Raw genomic sequence first — 16416 nt, 5'->3', positions numbered from 1 at the left:
ATGAAATATTGATGCCTTGAACCATGGTTACTTTAGAAGCAGAGCTGAAATACAAGAAATGCTCTTAGCTGAGGACAAGCTGAGGGAGCCCCTCACCAAAATGACATCAGTTCATCATTCCCAGACATCCACGTTTTTATAGTACCCACTTTTATTCCAAATCACTCTACAAATAAGGCAGTTAAGTCAAAAGCTGTGGAGTATATAAACGAGTCCAATATGGAATTAATTTGATAATTTTGAAAGGTGAAGCTAGCCCTCAATATAGCAGAGATTGCCAGTGAAATGTTCTTCCTCCTTTCCTGAGCATTCTATCAATAGACATTTACCAGGAAAGTGAAGATCCAAGCTCTTCTGAGCCTGGATACACAAACTATCCTGGAATTTGACCCAACAGGTCAGATTTGTGTCTCAGTTACTGTTAATCCTGAATCACTGCACTCAGTTTGCATGACTGTAAGGAGGAGCAGAATCAGGTTCATAGAGATGGGCTCTCATAACTTTTCTGAGAGGGATAATAACTAGGCTGATTCCATACCACACCCTTCAGATACAATCTCTTTGGGCAGCCTTTCCGATAGACCACAGTGGGATATCTGCAAAATTTGTTTTTTCCTAAGCAAGGTAACAAACTTCATAAATACAGTGCTGTATTTATAATCATTTGGACTCATACTCTCCCCTGCACACCTGCCAACTGATTGGCAAGCATAAGGAATTATAATGTAACTTTTTGTTCTTGAAACAGGAGAAATTAGTGTTTTCATGTTATATGTAAGGAAACAGAGGGACTGAGATTAAATGAACCACTACCTTATGGAATAGAATGTATCCTAATGTGGGCTTAAACCAATCCTATACCTCCAAATAGTATCAGAAAATTAGATTTGTCTTACCATAAAGTAGACTTGAAAAGTCTGAAGAAAGTCAGCCTAGAGAAGAATGATACAAGCAAGTCTAGTAAATAAAGCATACTTGGGACTGACATTAAAAAGAAACAGAATGGTCTTGCAGTTTACTGGACAAAAATAACAACCACGTAGAAGTTTTGCTGGTTTTACTCTCACTTGGACTTACTGGAATACAAAAGTATGTTGTTCCCCATGAGCTATTTTTGGATAGGAGAACCAAGCCATTCAATTCTTCACCATCCTGAGCTCTTTTCAAAGCTATATATACAAGATGACTATCATTCGTTAAGTAGTTTGCTCTTCATTCCCAACGCTGCAGGGTGCAGCACTGGGAACTGACCTGAACTTAAATTTATGCACAACTATGTCAGGACCCTGCATCCAATGAAATCAAGGGCTAGGTTCTGATGACAGCAGCAGGAACCTGCATATTTATGCCCAGCTCTGCTGTGAGCAAGGCAGCAGGAGAGCAAATTGCTCAGATACCACTGTGATAGGAGTGTTGAGGCCTTGAATTAGCTTCTATTATTCTGTATCTCATCAGAGTGCTGAGGTTATCATGTGGGCTTGGCAATGGAGGGGAGGAGAGGAGTTCCTTCTTCTAAGCATTGAATATGCCAGATCTAGTGTGCAGTTATTCTGTCTCTGGGATTTTTGCTGAGTCACACAAAACCACATGGCCTGCTAAATGACAGGGGAGCCAGCAGCAGGTCTCAGTACCTGTGATAGATGGGTGATTCAAGTTGTGTGTGTGTGTGTAGTTGCGGAGTTTTGTGTGGTGTGAATGTTCATCTAAGATGCTGTCTTTGCCTGTTTCTAGGATATCAATCCTTGTTTGCGCAGGAGAAAGTTTGTGTCATGTGCCGAGTCTCTCTCATTTCATTCCCACAGCACAGGAATGACTTGCCTACACAAGGCTGCTCTTTACTTCATGCTTACGGGCTGCAGGGTGCTTCAGTTCTCTGCAGGGCAGGTTAGTGTCACATGATTTTTGTCATAGCTAGCCTTTGATCCTAAATATTTCCCACTTCAGTTTCATGGCATGATGTGATGCCATGTTTCCTGGGTATGACAAAGATAAAAATGGCACAGTACTGTGATGCAGTATGATTGGGATTTATGAGAATACTTCATCCCTTATGACAAATATGAAGTGGGGGACAGAAAAGATTACTAAAGATGACAAAGTAGAACTGATAGCAGTTTAAGGTATGATAACAGGTTTGGGAGAGCAGCAAAGTGTGCTTGATTCCCACTGATTTGTACAGGATTATCTCTGCTTATAGCCAGGGTGAATCATCTTGGAAAGTCTGACTCCATTTATTGTGGAAAGCCAGGCAAAAACAAAGTGGAAGAGAATCTGGAAGAGCAGTTGTTCACCAGGCCAGTAAATCCAGGTTTAAGACTCCAAGTATCAGACCAGAAACACATTGGCCTGGTGATACAAGGAGCCAGTTCATAGGTGGCTCTTCCTTCTGGTTCAAATTTATTAAAAAAGCATTGCTGAACTTGTTTGTCCCAGGAAGATGGATCAAACATCACCTGTTCATGCCCCTATAGATTTATGCCAGATCAAATCTCATCGCTGCTGAAGTGTGCTAGCATTAAAGCATGAAGTCAGCAAAACTCAGAATGACCTAGCTAATCAGACAGAAATGTCCTTGCCTGCTCCAGATGAAAAGTTTACTGTCAGCAATCCAGAAATGTGTGGCTCCAGTATTAGTGTTCACAGAAACATAGCCTGTGTGAAAGGAAATCTTCTAAAAAGAAATAAACATCTTATTTGTGTTTTGTTGGTCTACTTCCTCTAAATACTGTAGAATGGAAACTGCAAGAAAATGCAGCTGGAGGGAAACTGACACACTTTACAGATACGGTTTGGCAAACCAGAAAGTACTAGGTAGTATTTAATGTACTTTTTCCCCCAAAGGATTAAGGTTCCTGGTGAAAGACATTACCCCAGTGTTGCAATGTAGTGACTAAGACCTGGAAAGGACAGATGACTTCTTCAGATTGAGGCAGAGTTTGGATCAATACCCAGAGTGAGGCTCAGCACCTGGAATATACTACCATTCAGGGAAGACCATGTAGCTAACAATGAAGAAAGGGAACGTGGCTCTGAAAATGATGACTAAAAATCCATTTGACTGAACGTCACACAAACCAGAGGACTTAGACTGTGTTTAAGAAGCTAGCCAAGATTGGTTGGATTGAACTCCTCCAGACAATGTCATTAATGCTGGTTTAGCCTTATTAAAGGCCACAGTAGGGAACTACAGAACATTCCCAAGCTGTTTCATTATCTATCTGCTAACTTATAAGGAGAAATAAATTGGCAAAGGAGCATCCTGCCTAAGCCTGTTCTATGATTTTACACCTCTCTATTGTATATTCACTAAAAGAGTCCACTAGGCTGGGTTCTTGAGTCTCTGTTTTTCACATTTGTTCGCAGGTATCGGGAAACCTTCTCTGTATTTTGTTCTTAGTGAATGCCATTGAATGGTATCAGAGACAGGAAAAAAAGCATTGCTTGATACCTGTGCAAGAAGAGAGCCTTTGGGCACTGTCTGTATGGGGTGGCTGTACAGATCAGCAGCTTTCTCTGGGTAAGCATGTTCATGTAATTGTGACTACCTGAGGCCCCAGAGCACTCTGGATCTGGGTATGAGAATGCAAGTGGGGAGCAAAATTCCAGCAGCAAGCTAATGTAAGCTCAATATGCCTGACTAAGGCCCTTTTCAGGAGAGACTGGAAGAAGATTCAGGTAATTTGAACACATATTCTGCCCTCACACTTGGCCTTTTAGGGGCCCTGAAGTCAATAGAGAAGATTCACATGACAAGTGGACGGATATAGAATTAATGTCAGCGCCCAAGTAATGGACCTCATGAAGTAACCTGAGAAAAACCTAGGGAAGGTGTTGGCTTTTTCAGCTTTGTAGTTTATTGGTGTATTTGTGTTTTGGCCTGCTGTGGACATGCAGAGGCCTAGGGGCAGGGACTGAACAAGGGTGTGGTTGTAGAACTGATAAATTAGGTAGTCTATGTAGGTTTTGGCAGGGAGGGAAGGGGATGACTGCTACATTTTAATGTTAACAAGCCAGGATATGTGATGTATCATGTGGCATAGGAAGCTCTGGGTGCTCTCTCCAACATATACCATTTCAATTAATTCAAAATCATATGCATCTTCATGGAAAGGAGGAAAAAGCCTGAGGAAAAAAGAGTTTTCTGTAGTCATTTGCGGTGGACAAAGCAGCTTCCTAATTTCATTCTGTTTGAAGCAGGTGTCAGCAGCTTGCCCATGTCTACATTTCAGTGCTTTTGTCTGCATCCATGGGTGAAATGGGCCAGGTCATCCAAGGCCAAGGGACGTCTTGGGAGATCAGGTGCTCAGCGACCCAGAAAAGCAGGTGGGCACTGTTTTTTTGACATGTTTTGTATGTATCTAAGGAACAGGATCTTCTGGCCAGCAATAAAAGGTCCCAAAGGTCAGGCTCAAGGCCTCCACACAGGGAGTGGAGTTTTTGCATGGTGAGCATTGAATTATTTTGACATCTCCTTGTTCTGATGCATAATATTGATACCAGTCGTCAGGCTTAGGTGAACAGAGCATCATCTGTGCAGAAATGTGCAATTAAAGTAATACCACATTGCCATCTCTATTCTGAAATACAAAGAACTACTCAGCACTCATCAGCCAACCCCCAGTAATCAATATCTGTTTTCTTCTTGTCTTGTGTCTTTTATTTGTCTAGAGAAACAAGGGTTTATACTCCCTGTTTGTTTACCAATAGCAGCAGTGCTGGGGCAAAGGAAGTGGATCAGCTTCCTGCATCCAAGAGCTTGGGCAAAGATCTGGAGTGTGAAACCTCTTCTTGTGATTACTGCAAGTCTTTAGCAGTGTTTCTAACAGTACTTTTCACACTTTCCCACCATAAGATCCCCACATGCTCAGAGGATTCCCTGGGGACCAGTGATGTGACTAAGAAGACATAAACTAGTTCTGGATAAGGCAGATTCCCTGCCAGTCCCCCAGTATACTCATAATACCAAATGAATCCTGGGAAGCTCAGTAATGCCATAATCTTTTTACACCTTTGGCCCTCAGAGTGCATTGCAACTGTTAATTAAGACCATCAGCTTCCCAGTAATTAAGCATTAACTGGGGAAACAGAGGCAAGACAGAACGACTTGCAGTAATTCCTCTTGAGATTAATGAACCACTCTTTCAAAGCAATCCATTTTCTCAGAAAGAAGGCATCAGCACAGGAGTGGGTTAATGAAATACAATGTGGTGAGGTGATGTGCTGCACCATTTTTCCATTTTGTACTGGGGCGATACAAGGTTTATATTTTGTTCCCAGAAAGCTCAAATAATCTCAGCAGGCTATGCAGGTTGTGTCTGACCCTGTGTTGGTTATTGTGGGAGCGGCTCCAGTCGTATGTTTGTGTTACTGAAATGAAATATTTACTGAATTGACATTGCCTGAAATCTCTACTGTATTGACATGGTAAATATCAACATGAGGACATGATGACCACTGAAAAGAACAAGTTTGCTTTTATGCTATGCTATACTATGGTATTCTGTCCTACCATACACCATCCTATTCCTATACTTTTTATGCTTCTGAAAGCATTTGGCTCCTACAAATGCATCAATAGGAATAATAGAAAACAGGAATGGACTCTCAAGAAGCCACCTAGTACATATTCCTGTCTTTAAAGAAAAGTTAACTATCCTACTTCATCCTTTCTGACACTGCTGACCCCACTGCAAGAAATGAAATACTGAGGTCAGCCAGCGTGCAATGGAAGCCCTTGGAGCTGTATAGCAAAGTCAGTTCAGTTTCTAATGCTGTCCTCCACTGTCTTTGCTGGTAGTGACAGGATCTGTGTGCCAAGTCCGGGATGGGGGCATGCCCTAGTTTCAGGGTAGGACCAAAAACCTCTTTGGAGCAAATTGGCTATGTTCACACATTGTGCTGAGGCCTCACCTTCAGTGCATTGCCTGCACTTTCCTCCTCTCCCCATGTCCAGCTTCCCTCACTAAATAAAATGGTGCATTTGGGTATACACCAACATTTTGACAGTGCATGTTTGTGTGTGTGTGTGTTTGTGTGTGTGTGTGTGAGAGAGAGAGAGACAAGCAGACAGTGTCTAAGGTCAAACTTGGAGCACTCTAGCACCTCCTCATTGACCAGCCTATTGACTGTAAAATGGACCTTCTCACTGTGCTCACTTTTGTCTCCTTGAACTGAAAATATTCAAACCCAAATTCCTTTATAACCTTCCTGCATCCTCAGAGCTTTCTGCAAGACGCAGATCCCATGCAGAACTGTCTCTTTGCCTGTGTGTCAAGCAATGTGTGCATGTATGATGTTCTGCAGCCCACCAGTGGGCCACAAAATAGGGATTAGATAATGCTGGATGACATTTTGAGGCTCCTCATAAACCTACTTTCTCTGTTCCCATGACTCTGCAACAGGAAACAAGAAAACTGCTTCCTGCAGGTATGGAGGGGAAAGGTTATTTACTTCTGTAATATACAGCTCTTCCATATATCAAAGCAGGTAAATTTATAAGTCTTCTCTGGGAATACCAGCAACCCTCTGGTTTTCTTACCTCCTCTGAAGTGCTGTGGAGCAGCCCACTGTGCATCCACTTGTACCGTCAGCAGTTCCCATTGCAGAATAATCTAAGGAAACACACAACAGTGTGGGTGAAGAAAAATCTAATGGACTGTGGCTTCTGCTCTCCTTACTGTTGATTTTTCCTAACTACAGCCAAGTAAAAAGGAAAAAAATGGTTCTTGTATGGTTCGGCTGTGCAATTTTAACCTTGCTGGTGTAAATCCCCTGAGGAAACTGGCAGGATGGGTGTGACCTGAGGGAAACCCTATAATTACAGCTGCATTAGGGTTTTGCCTTTGGCCTAGGAAAGTTTCTTAGCTCTTCATGTATCAACTCAAGTAGAAGATGGAAATTTGTCACAGTGGAGGAGGATCAACCCAACGAGGTTCTATTATTCATTAATCAACTCCTAGAGAACACAATGGAAAACTTCCAATTAACAACTTGGAAAGGTGAAGATAAATTACTCACTTTTCTGCTATTATTATATGAAATAAAAACCTTAAACACCCACTTGATGGACTCCCATGACCAGATCAGAATCTCAGCTTCAGTTTTGAAAAAATAGAGTTTGTCTTTGTAGTGCTGATACACATCTCATACTAAGGTGAAAAAGCCAGCTAGCAAATGATGCTGGTTAAAAAAGCCAAACTTCATGACTTATGAAATGCATAATGGTTTACTGGAGACTGGCTTGTAGTTTGAGAGTACTAAATACAACCAATAGTGTGGAGCAGTCCTTCAGGGCGAATATCTAATACAGCGTAAAGCTTAAAACTAAATCTTCTTCCAAAGGAGTGGTAGTTTAATCACATTCAGAGATACGGAGACAAAATTTCTGTTACTGTAACTCTGGAGCTGTATCAGTAGAGAATTTGGCATCCATTGGGTTAAAGTGAAGCAATACTGCCAGCTTTCATGATTTAATCTTGAGTTTTTAATATCCTCAGCATTTTTTATGAACCTGAGCTCCTGGAATTAGATGTGTGTGGGCATCTCATATTCTTTTTTCTTTTAAAAAAAAGTAAATTCTCTAATAATAATAATAATCATGCAAACATTTTCATTAAGCATGAAAACAGTGATTTGGCTGCAGCTAGGAAACAAAGAAGCTCAAACTCCTCTAGTTCTCAGTGTTTTTCAAAACATGTAGGTCTGTTCCCTGATTTTGGAAGTCCTGCAACGAGCAACAAGAAGAGAAAGAAGGGAATACAGGCAAGAAACAAATTAAAGTCCTCCCAGAGAAGCAAGTGCCTGCTGAGTGATTCAGGTTAGGTGCTCATCTCCTTCAGGGAGCCTGGCAGCAGGGGACAGTGAGGCAGTCTCCAGCTGTCCTCCCTGGAGCTCTGTGAGAGGCGGGTTGCTTCTCTTTACAGAGAGACAGAGACTTTAGTGCCCTTGAACCGTGGGGCTCCACCAATACTGCCAGTGATTTCTGCTGTAGGAAATTGCTGTGCCCTCTGTGATCCCCACCACCCCTCAGAAAGGATGGTGCACTTTGAGCCCGGGGAGACTTGCTGAGCTGTTGGGGGAGCCTTGTGCTGTGATTCAGGAAAGCGGCAGCCTGACCCTGGCTGTGCTGCTTTTCTCTCAGATCACCACGGAGAGCCAAAAGGCACATGAACAAACACTGAAGTTCAGTATGTTGCGACTCAGCCCTGGGACTGTTGGGAGGCCATCTTCCTCCTTGGCTTCAGAGAGGACTTCTGATACCTCCTTTGCTCTTGAGGAACCATACTTTTTCCTTAATGGATATTTTTAGCTGTACACTAACCTTTCACTGAGAGGGACTTTGGTATCTTGATGGCTGTGTGGTTTCTAAACCAGAATTACCCAGAGGACTTTTGTGTTTTCAAAGCACTGTACAAACATCAGTAAGCTAATCCTCCCTGCCCCCAGGACTGCTGAGGAGGGAGGTTTCTGGTGCAGAAAGAGGAAGGCTCCTGGGCTTGGGGATCTTCTCAAAATATGTGTTTGGGCTTGAAAAACTAGTTTTGACATTGGGGGCTTTTTCCTTGTTATTTTAACTCAGGGGATTTTCTTTTCTTAAAAACAAACAAACAAACAAACAAACAGAACGAGTTGAGTGAGAGAAAAAATTGTAACACAAAGGAAAAAAAGTTATGGCTGTGTTTTAAAAGTGGAAGTCTGTGTTCCCTATGAAGACAGAAAAATTCCCCTGAAACAGAGCAAGCATAATTGGGACCGAGTGTCTATTGCCGAAGGCAGCCACTTCTGGGACAGAGAACAGCTAAGAACACAGTATGTATGTATATATCTATACATCTACCTACCCATCTATCTGTGCTCTATCTACCTATCTACCCACCTACCCATTCCTTTTTTTTTATAACCTACTCACTCTGCTGGTACAAATATCCTAAGTGCCTTAATTCTCTGCATTTTAGGATCAGAGATGCCACGTGTTTAGTAAAAACCTAGGAGAAATAAATGATGCCATCTGTCATGCCTGTGTCTAACTGGGCGGGGGGGCAGTTTGTACTGTGTGGTGCATCATCATGTTTTGCTGTGGGGAAAAGAAGAACTGGATGCAGAGTGTGTGGGGGCATTAGGGTTGCCCAGGGGTTCATGTCTCTCATAGTCATGCAACCCTGACTGCAGATCACACCATGTAGTGTTAAAAAGGTGGGAGGGAATTCCCTTCACTTGTGAGTGAATCAGCTGGGTGGGAGAGGTAGCATGAACAGTCCCAGATTAGACTCTTGCTCTAGGCATCTCCCGCACAATAAGGTTCTGTGGTTTTTTGAGTCTGCTTGTGTTCTAGCCCAGAAACAGCTGCAATACTTACCTCAACAACATTGTCATGGGGCAGGGTTTGGTGTTCACCTGGAAAAAAACTGCCATCTGAGCAGGAGCCAAGAGTAATGTCTTCAGTATATAATGTTCCTGCATTGGAATAAAAGTGGCTGGCAACTCCCTGTATATTTTTAAGGTTTCCAAAAATAGGTCTAAGTCTCAGGCAAAATGAATGGAGCCAAGACTTAGATGGAAATAACTGCTAAAGTTTGTCTGAAACAGTTAGTGCTGAGATCATCTTCCACATTATGCGCCACCACCTGGAAACACGGGCCAGTTTTCTTTTCCCTCTTTAAGGCTGTCTGAGCCCTATGTTCCAGTGCACTGATTCACTTGACCAAGTTTCAGTACAATGGGGAGAACTGACTTAATGTTAGTGGCGAGACTGAGAGCTTCCTCCCTGCTCTGTTGCTGCTCTGTAGGAGCTGGAACGCCTGGAGCATCGAGTCAGTCTTGAAGCCCTGGAGAAGCAGAGGGAGGTTAGATTATAAGCAGCTGCTCTGTGTGTGAGGGAGAGAAGGCTTTCTAATCACAATGGCAGGCAAGAGAGAAGGTCAGGGAGACATGAGTGGGAGTAGAGGCTAACTGGAGGGTAAAACCTCTGGGGAGGTGCACACTTACATTCCAGGAGGAATTTTATGTCAATCAGTCAATCCTGAGTCCATGGGTAAGCCTGTGGCATTTTGCAGAGGGGAGAAGGAGAATTTAGGAGCCAACTTCAGAACTACAGTTTGGTGCTCAGTGCATCCATGGGCTAGCTAGGCTCCCAGGGATGGCTCAGCTGGCCTGAGGCTGAAGGTGCTATTCTGGCTGCGTTTGAGACTGTCTCCGTTGGAGGTTACTGTCCCCACAGAGGTGCCAGTGAATCTTCATGTCTCCTTGCTCCCTAACTCAGTTCTGTCACCCTGACCCAGGTTAAAATCCATCCTGCTAAAAAAGTTTGGACAGGTTCAACAGACACACAAGCAAGCATGGATCATTTTGACAAGTAAGCATGCCTACATTAACAAGTAGTGTGGTGTAATAGGAGCAGATCTGGAAAACAAGAGAGCTGCTGCTGAATATTTAACATTCACACTAAATGTGTTTCAGAGGGAGCTTATTCTGGACGTGCTCTGTTCTGGTCCAATTAACTGAATGCTTGCCAATAGCTGGAGCACAACAGATGCACCCCTGGAAGCACAATCTTCCGGCTTATTTTCACCCGAAAGGAATTCAGTTCACCAGGTATGAGACTGCACCATGATGGGAAGCAAAATGCAGTGAACAGGACATTAACTTCAGAACCAAACTCCTCACCTGAACTAAAAACCTAATGTAGATGCAGCTTACTTACACGGTTTGGTGGCTGAGGAGCTCGTAAACTTCAGGAGATCTAGAGGTGGTGATGATGGGGGTGTGTGAAAACTTCTTAACCCAGCCCAGTTACAGCCTCACCACCATACTGGCCTGCAGTGGAATGCACTACAGCCCAAAGCACCAACCCCATCAGAGGCAGGGCTGCCTGGGGGTTAGCACACAGCCTATTCACTGGCTGCTTCTTCCAAATAGATAACTGCTACTTAGGATAGATGATTCTTGGAGGAATAATTCTGTTCCCTTTCCCACAGTGGGAATGCTATGCTGTTATGCTGTTGATGAATGCAAAGGGGAGACAGGCTTAGGCTGGGAATATTGAAGTGATGGGACATTTGTTTGGGCCTCCCTGTGCATGTGAGCAGGCAGTGAGCAGCGTTCTGCAGACATGAAACGGAGTCACTGAGCAGATTGTGCATGCAAGAGCCTATGTGCCACTGCCCCAGGGCACTAAATGCTCTGGACCTTAAAGAAAAAAGGGGGCAGGGACAACTGTCCAGGAGTTGAAGGCTTGTTTTTTTACTGAGTTTAATATGAACCAGACTTCATCAAACTGCAGCTTTGTGCTGAAACCTGGTGATGGTACGGCAACAGCTTATTTAATGGTCTGTAGAAACTGTTGCTCTGGCTGCAGCAAGCTCCTCCTCTGCCACTCCCTCGCTGGTTCTCTTACCCACGCACACATGCCCACACAGTAGAGGGACTGTATCCTGCTGCGCTTGGGGCTACTGACACACTCAGGTAGGATCAATGCCAGGATCTGTTATTCTCTCACTCTGATTTAATTTTGAATCTTGCAAGTAAGCAAGGAAGTTTTTCGGCCAACAGGCTGCACCACACACTTTCTAGGATGACACAAGATACAGAAGTGGATGTGATGTAATACTGAGTTGTTCAAATCCTGTTGTACAGTGGTACAGGTGTATTTCTACCCATGCAGAGTGAATGGCTCAGATACATGACCCTGACTTTCCAGCTGTTCCTAACACCCATGCAACATGAGCACAGAGACACTTTCCAAGTAAAGGGACGTATTTTAGACCCATTGCCATGCATGATGATACAATGTACTAAGATGCAGAGACCGAGACTCCATAATCATCAGCATCTGTTGTGCAAATTTGCACTTGGTGGGATCTGGATCAGACTCTTGTCCAGTTTTTCCCTTTTATATATCACAGAGCCTGGACACGAAAAACAGCTGTTGTTCTTGTCCTGCCATCAGCCTGTCAGGTTCTTGCTGTTAGCAGTGCTCTGAAGTACTTGAGCTATAAAACCTCAAAAGACTTTAAAAATAAACTCTTTGCACTGTCAGCTTCAAAAAATATCCAGGAAACAGTTATTTTAAATCAAGAATTTAGATAATATGTAGAAACATTTATTTATAAATAATTAACATAAAGAATTTGCACTGTTGCCTGAAGCCTTAAGATGACAACTTTGTCAGCTCTCTCTAATATAGCCAATATTATTATATTACTTTTATTGCTGGGTTAATAAAGAAGAATATAAAATCATCCAGTCACCCACTGGCATAGCTCATAGGACCAAGGAGAGCTACGTTCTAGTCTCTGTACCTGATCTACAGGACAGTACTTTAACAGCTTAATTTTAATTAGGCTGGTGGTTGTGGATTTGCAGTGCCTCAGCTACTTTTACTTTGTTCATGGAGAGGCAAATTGATCAAGCATGTTTATAAGAAAAAGAAAGAGGTGATGTTTGAACATCAGCACCTGTAGGCAGGTTCTGTCTTGATGGCTGTCTCAGGACTTTCGAAGAAATGAGGTTTGTTATTGCTGTCTCTGCAGAACTCTCATTTTCCTGTTCACTGCTTTCCATCCCCCATAAAACAAGCTCTTCATTTCCTCTTCGACCCATTCTTTCCTTCTTTGCTTTCTACAGCAACACAGAATGACTTACTAGTCAGAGATTGTCCTTGGAATGTTTTTTGAGAATATTTTTCAGGGGTTCTGGTTAATGAGGTTTAGGAGAACACCAGAATCCAGAAGCTTATTTGGTTAGAAAAAATAGAGGGATAGGAATGTATAACTTATATTGGCTCTTATTTCATAATGTATTTTTTGGAATAGACATCAACCCCTAGGCAGGGTCCATTTTGCTGTCATCTCAGCACAGCTGCTTTGCTACCTAGTTGATTGGTAACGGTCTCGTTCCTTCAAAGTCAATTGCAAGTAACTTTTAATAACCACTCTGTAGCCAAAACAGTGAGAGTCTGAACCATGCTGGGTGAATAGATCTTTCCTGCCTTGGGCCAGCATCAAATGTGGCAAGTAGATGACTGGGGACCTGAATTTAGTTAGAACCTTTTTAACTCCTCCAGGAGCCATTTGTGAGGAAGACACTTGGTGATTCACTCATCTCAGTGTATCAGGTCGCTGGCTGATGTTGAAGCTGGAGCCAAACCATATTGACCTGAAAATCCCTCTCAGAACTGGCTTCTCTCTGGTTCCTGTTCAGTAACACTCAGTTTGGTCTTTTTATGGCCCTTTTTCACCACCTTGGACTCAGGCTGTACACAGTTACTCCTGATTATTCCATGTTGAAGCCTTCAGAAAACCCCAGTGTAAGTAAATGCAGTCCCAACAGACTCCTGTCCAGCGGTTACCTGTATCAGAGCCATCTGGAGCCTGGTCCTCAGCCCTGGAGGTTGGACTGGGCACTCTCATTCTCTGGCAGGCATGGAAGGAAACGCCTGGTGGCCTTCATTACAATCTCCGAGTTCCCAGCCTCTGAGTCAGAAAGGCAGTGGCCCTCCCTACATGGTCATCACACTAGTACCATCATCTTGGCTCCACACCAGCCATCTGAGAAGGAGGCAGAGCAGGAGAGAGGGAGGGAGGGAGCAGAAAACTCCCAGAAAGCCTGTTACTTTGGGGCACTGAAACTGTGAAGATCTTTCCCGAAGATTCCAAGTTGCCTCTCTTTCTGCAGCAAAGCCTATTAGTGTTGCGTGTAAGCCCTTGCTGGTCTGAGCCCTAGTGAATAAAAGATTTGCTAGATTTTATGTCTACAAAGCTTTGGATTGTCCTGTTAAGAAAGTAAGGTGGCTGAAGAACAGAGTGACAGGTTTTGTTAGATTTCAGAGCTTTAATTGTTTTTTCTGTCATGGTTTGTTTACAGTGAGGCTTTGCTTGCCTAGACAGCTCTGGTGTGTGTCCCACAGGCTTTGTGGACTGCCTCAGGGGGTAAAGTGCCGTGGCTAATGCAGTATTTTACCCCTAGTTCCCTGCTTCCAGTATGTTTTTAGTTGACCATGACTACCATAAAAGCTTAATGGCCTCTGAGAAATACATATGAATAAGCATGTTTCCTTTTGGATACACATCACACTGTCAAACCTATCAGAATAAATACCTTTGGAGCTACTTTTTAGATTAGATAGCTTTTCTAAAACTGAGAGCCCTAGCTTGATTCCTCCCATCGCCCACAGGAATAATTTCTTTTCACTACTTTGAGATGGAACAGACTGGGGGACTTACCCCACCTCCTTGCTCTAAGGAGAAGGTGCCAGTGTCAGTCTCCAAAGCTCACATTGTTCCAATTCTGCATAGATTTCAGAGTATTTATTCATTAATACCTTTCACCCAAACAGGCAAAACATATTCCCATTCATTGTTTTGTTCTTGCTAGTTATGTTATCTGTTACTTGGGCTGTAAACATCTGGAGTGAGGTCCCAGAATATCCATTAGATTTCCTTTTGTTCCCCCCATTGCTGCAAGCAGTACAAGGTGTAGAAAGCAAGCGACATACAAGCACTTGCTCCCATATAGTACGTAGAAAAAACAACTGAAGAAGAGCCAATTCTAGCAGATGGGTGGTTATTACCTTTTTTTCATGTGGTCATTGCATACATTGCACACCCTTTGTCTGGTTTGAAAGACTCCTCTTCAGTCTCTTCTTGCACAAACACAGCATATCCCCAGACACCAGAGACACAGGGTGAGGTGAGTGGTGTGGGCCATACAGTGAGTCATTGTCCCTAGTCCTACCTTCTCCCTTGCTTCTTGCAGGGGCCTCATTGGCAGTGGGGGACTTATATGCTGGAGGGAACTAGGAAATAGGGCTTTACAGAGCATCTAGCAGACTTGAATCCTGGGGTTTTCCAGGCAGTTGCAGCTATTTCTGCCCTGGGGAATGGACAAGCCAGGAGCTGCGACCATACACTGTAATGAGCTCCATTCCTTGACGTGGAAATGGCATCAGATAAATGGGGTCACACTTCCAATGACCCCACCAGCTTCTGCCCTGTTCCAGCAGCTGGGTGGGAATAGAATTATTCTCAGCCTTTTCAAATCCTGCCTCCCTAGATGAGTGTCCTGGTTTCAGCCAATGTGCTTATGCTCTCCCTTTCCTTTGCCCCTCTCATCTGCCCATCTTGAGAATCACTGCAAAAGATTACCCTGCTGCTCAAGGCATAAAGGTGTTAAAGAGGCAAGGATGTTCGGCAGAGAAGGTGCTTTGTACCTCTAAACACAATCAAACACTAAAATTGATCCAAGATCATCACTGAAGGCACCTCACTGTGAACTTGTAGGCATTAATGTCTGAGCAGAAGGAAACTGTAAGAGCAGGAGAAAGAAGCTTACCTGCTATGCAAAGAATAGCTCGTAACCAGACTGGTTGATTTTAAATAGAGGACAATCCAGGACTACTGCGTGGTGAAGGTGTAGTTCTCATACTATGGTAACAATTTAATTTTGTGCCTCCCTTTGCTTATGTGAATCAAACTAAACTTCTTTCAGCCCTCTGAAATACACTTTCTAGTATGGAACACCTTTGCTTTGGGTTTTTTGTTTGTTTGTTTGTTTTTAGTTACATTGCAGCAAGCTGGATGGAATAAGGCCTCTATCTTCTGTCAAAGCTACGCAAAGGGCAGTTCAAGTTACCCAGCTTTAATAAAAAAAACCTATAGGCTGATTAAATGGCCCCTTGTTTAAGTGCTCATGCTAACTAATTCTGGTATTTCAGACCAAATAATTTACGTGCTTTTTCTGCTTAAAAGAAGGTACTACAAAAGGTTTGATGTGAATGAAACCAAGACAATAATTCTCCAGTGACATACCTGACCTCCTCCCAGGAGGATGTTTAATGTCATCCTGGCCTAATCTAATTCTGAAATACTTTAATATTATTTGGGCTCTGAGCAGTCTGGAAAAAACAGCATTTTTGAGGTCCTGGGTAATGTTACTCATCTCTACAGCCTCCTCCAGGGAGGATCTTTAGTCAGCTGACACTTTTGCCCCTTGGAATCTCATCCTGCAGTCGGGGCGGAGAGATAACCCCTGCCTGTGGCTCTCAGGAATCCACTGATGTGCTTGCCCTCACACATGGCCAGGGAGGGAGGGCTCAGCAAACCCTCTGCTTCATACCGCCGTCCCTCCTCAGCAGCTGGCAAAGGAGAGGTCTGGGGGGGAGGTGAGATCTTGGTGCAGCACCTCCACAGCAGGAATTCCTCATGACAGTGCAGCTGGGGCACTAAACGGTTCAAATGTTTCAGATGTCTTGTCCTCCCCCTCCACAGGGAAGGGGAAGAGGAAATGAAGAAGCAGGAGAGGAAGTAAAGCGTAGAGACTCATCTGCCTGTCACAGGGAACCCTGGTCTTTCAAAGTGGCATGAATGGTATTTTGTTTGACTATTGCTACAATAAAGAAGAAGGACAAGAGAAGTGGTCGGG

At 43.5% G+C, this 16416-nt stretch overlaps 1 long non-coding RNA gene across 2 annotated transcripts; it reads left to right on the top strand.

Moving 5' to 3' along the window:
- Positions 1-1833: 1833 nt before the first annotated feature.
- LOC142043065 (uncharacterized) lies at positions 1834-16411 on the top strand. 2 transcript variants are annotated; one of them, XR_012653932.1, is made up of 4 exons: positions 1834-1884; positions 3364-3517; positions 4198-4323; positions 16263-16411. It is a non-coding gene; the product is annotated as an uncharacterized LOC142043065 (long non-coding RNA). The 2 variants fall into 2 exon arrangements; XR_012653931.1 differs by lacking the exon at positions 16263-16411 and having other exon boundaries at positions 4198-5989.
- The last annotated feature ends 5 nt before the right edge of the window (positions 16412-16416 follow it).

Source organism: Buteo buteo, chromosome 22 (genome assembly GCF_964188355.1).
Source record: "Buteo buteo chromosome 22, bButBut1.hap1.1, whole genome shotgun sequence".
In the NCBI taxonomy this organism is placed as follows: domain Eukaryota; kingdom Metazoa; phylum Chordata; class Aves; order Accipitriformes; family Accipitridae; genus Buteo; species Buteo buteo.
Note: the sequence above shows the minus strand (reverse complement) of the source record. Positions and strands in the feature narration are given on the sequence as shown.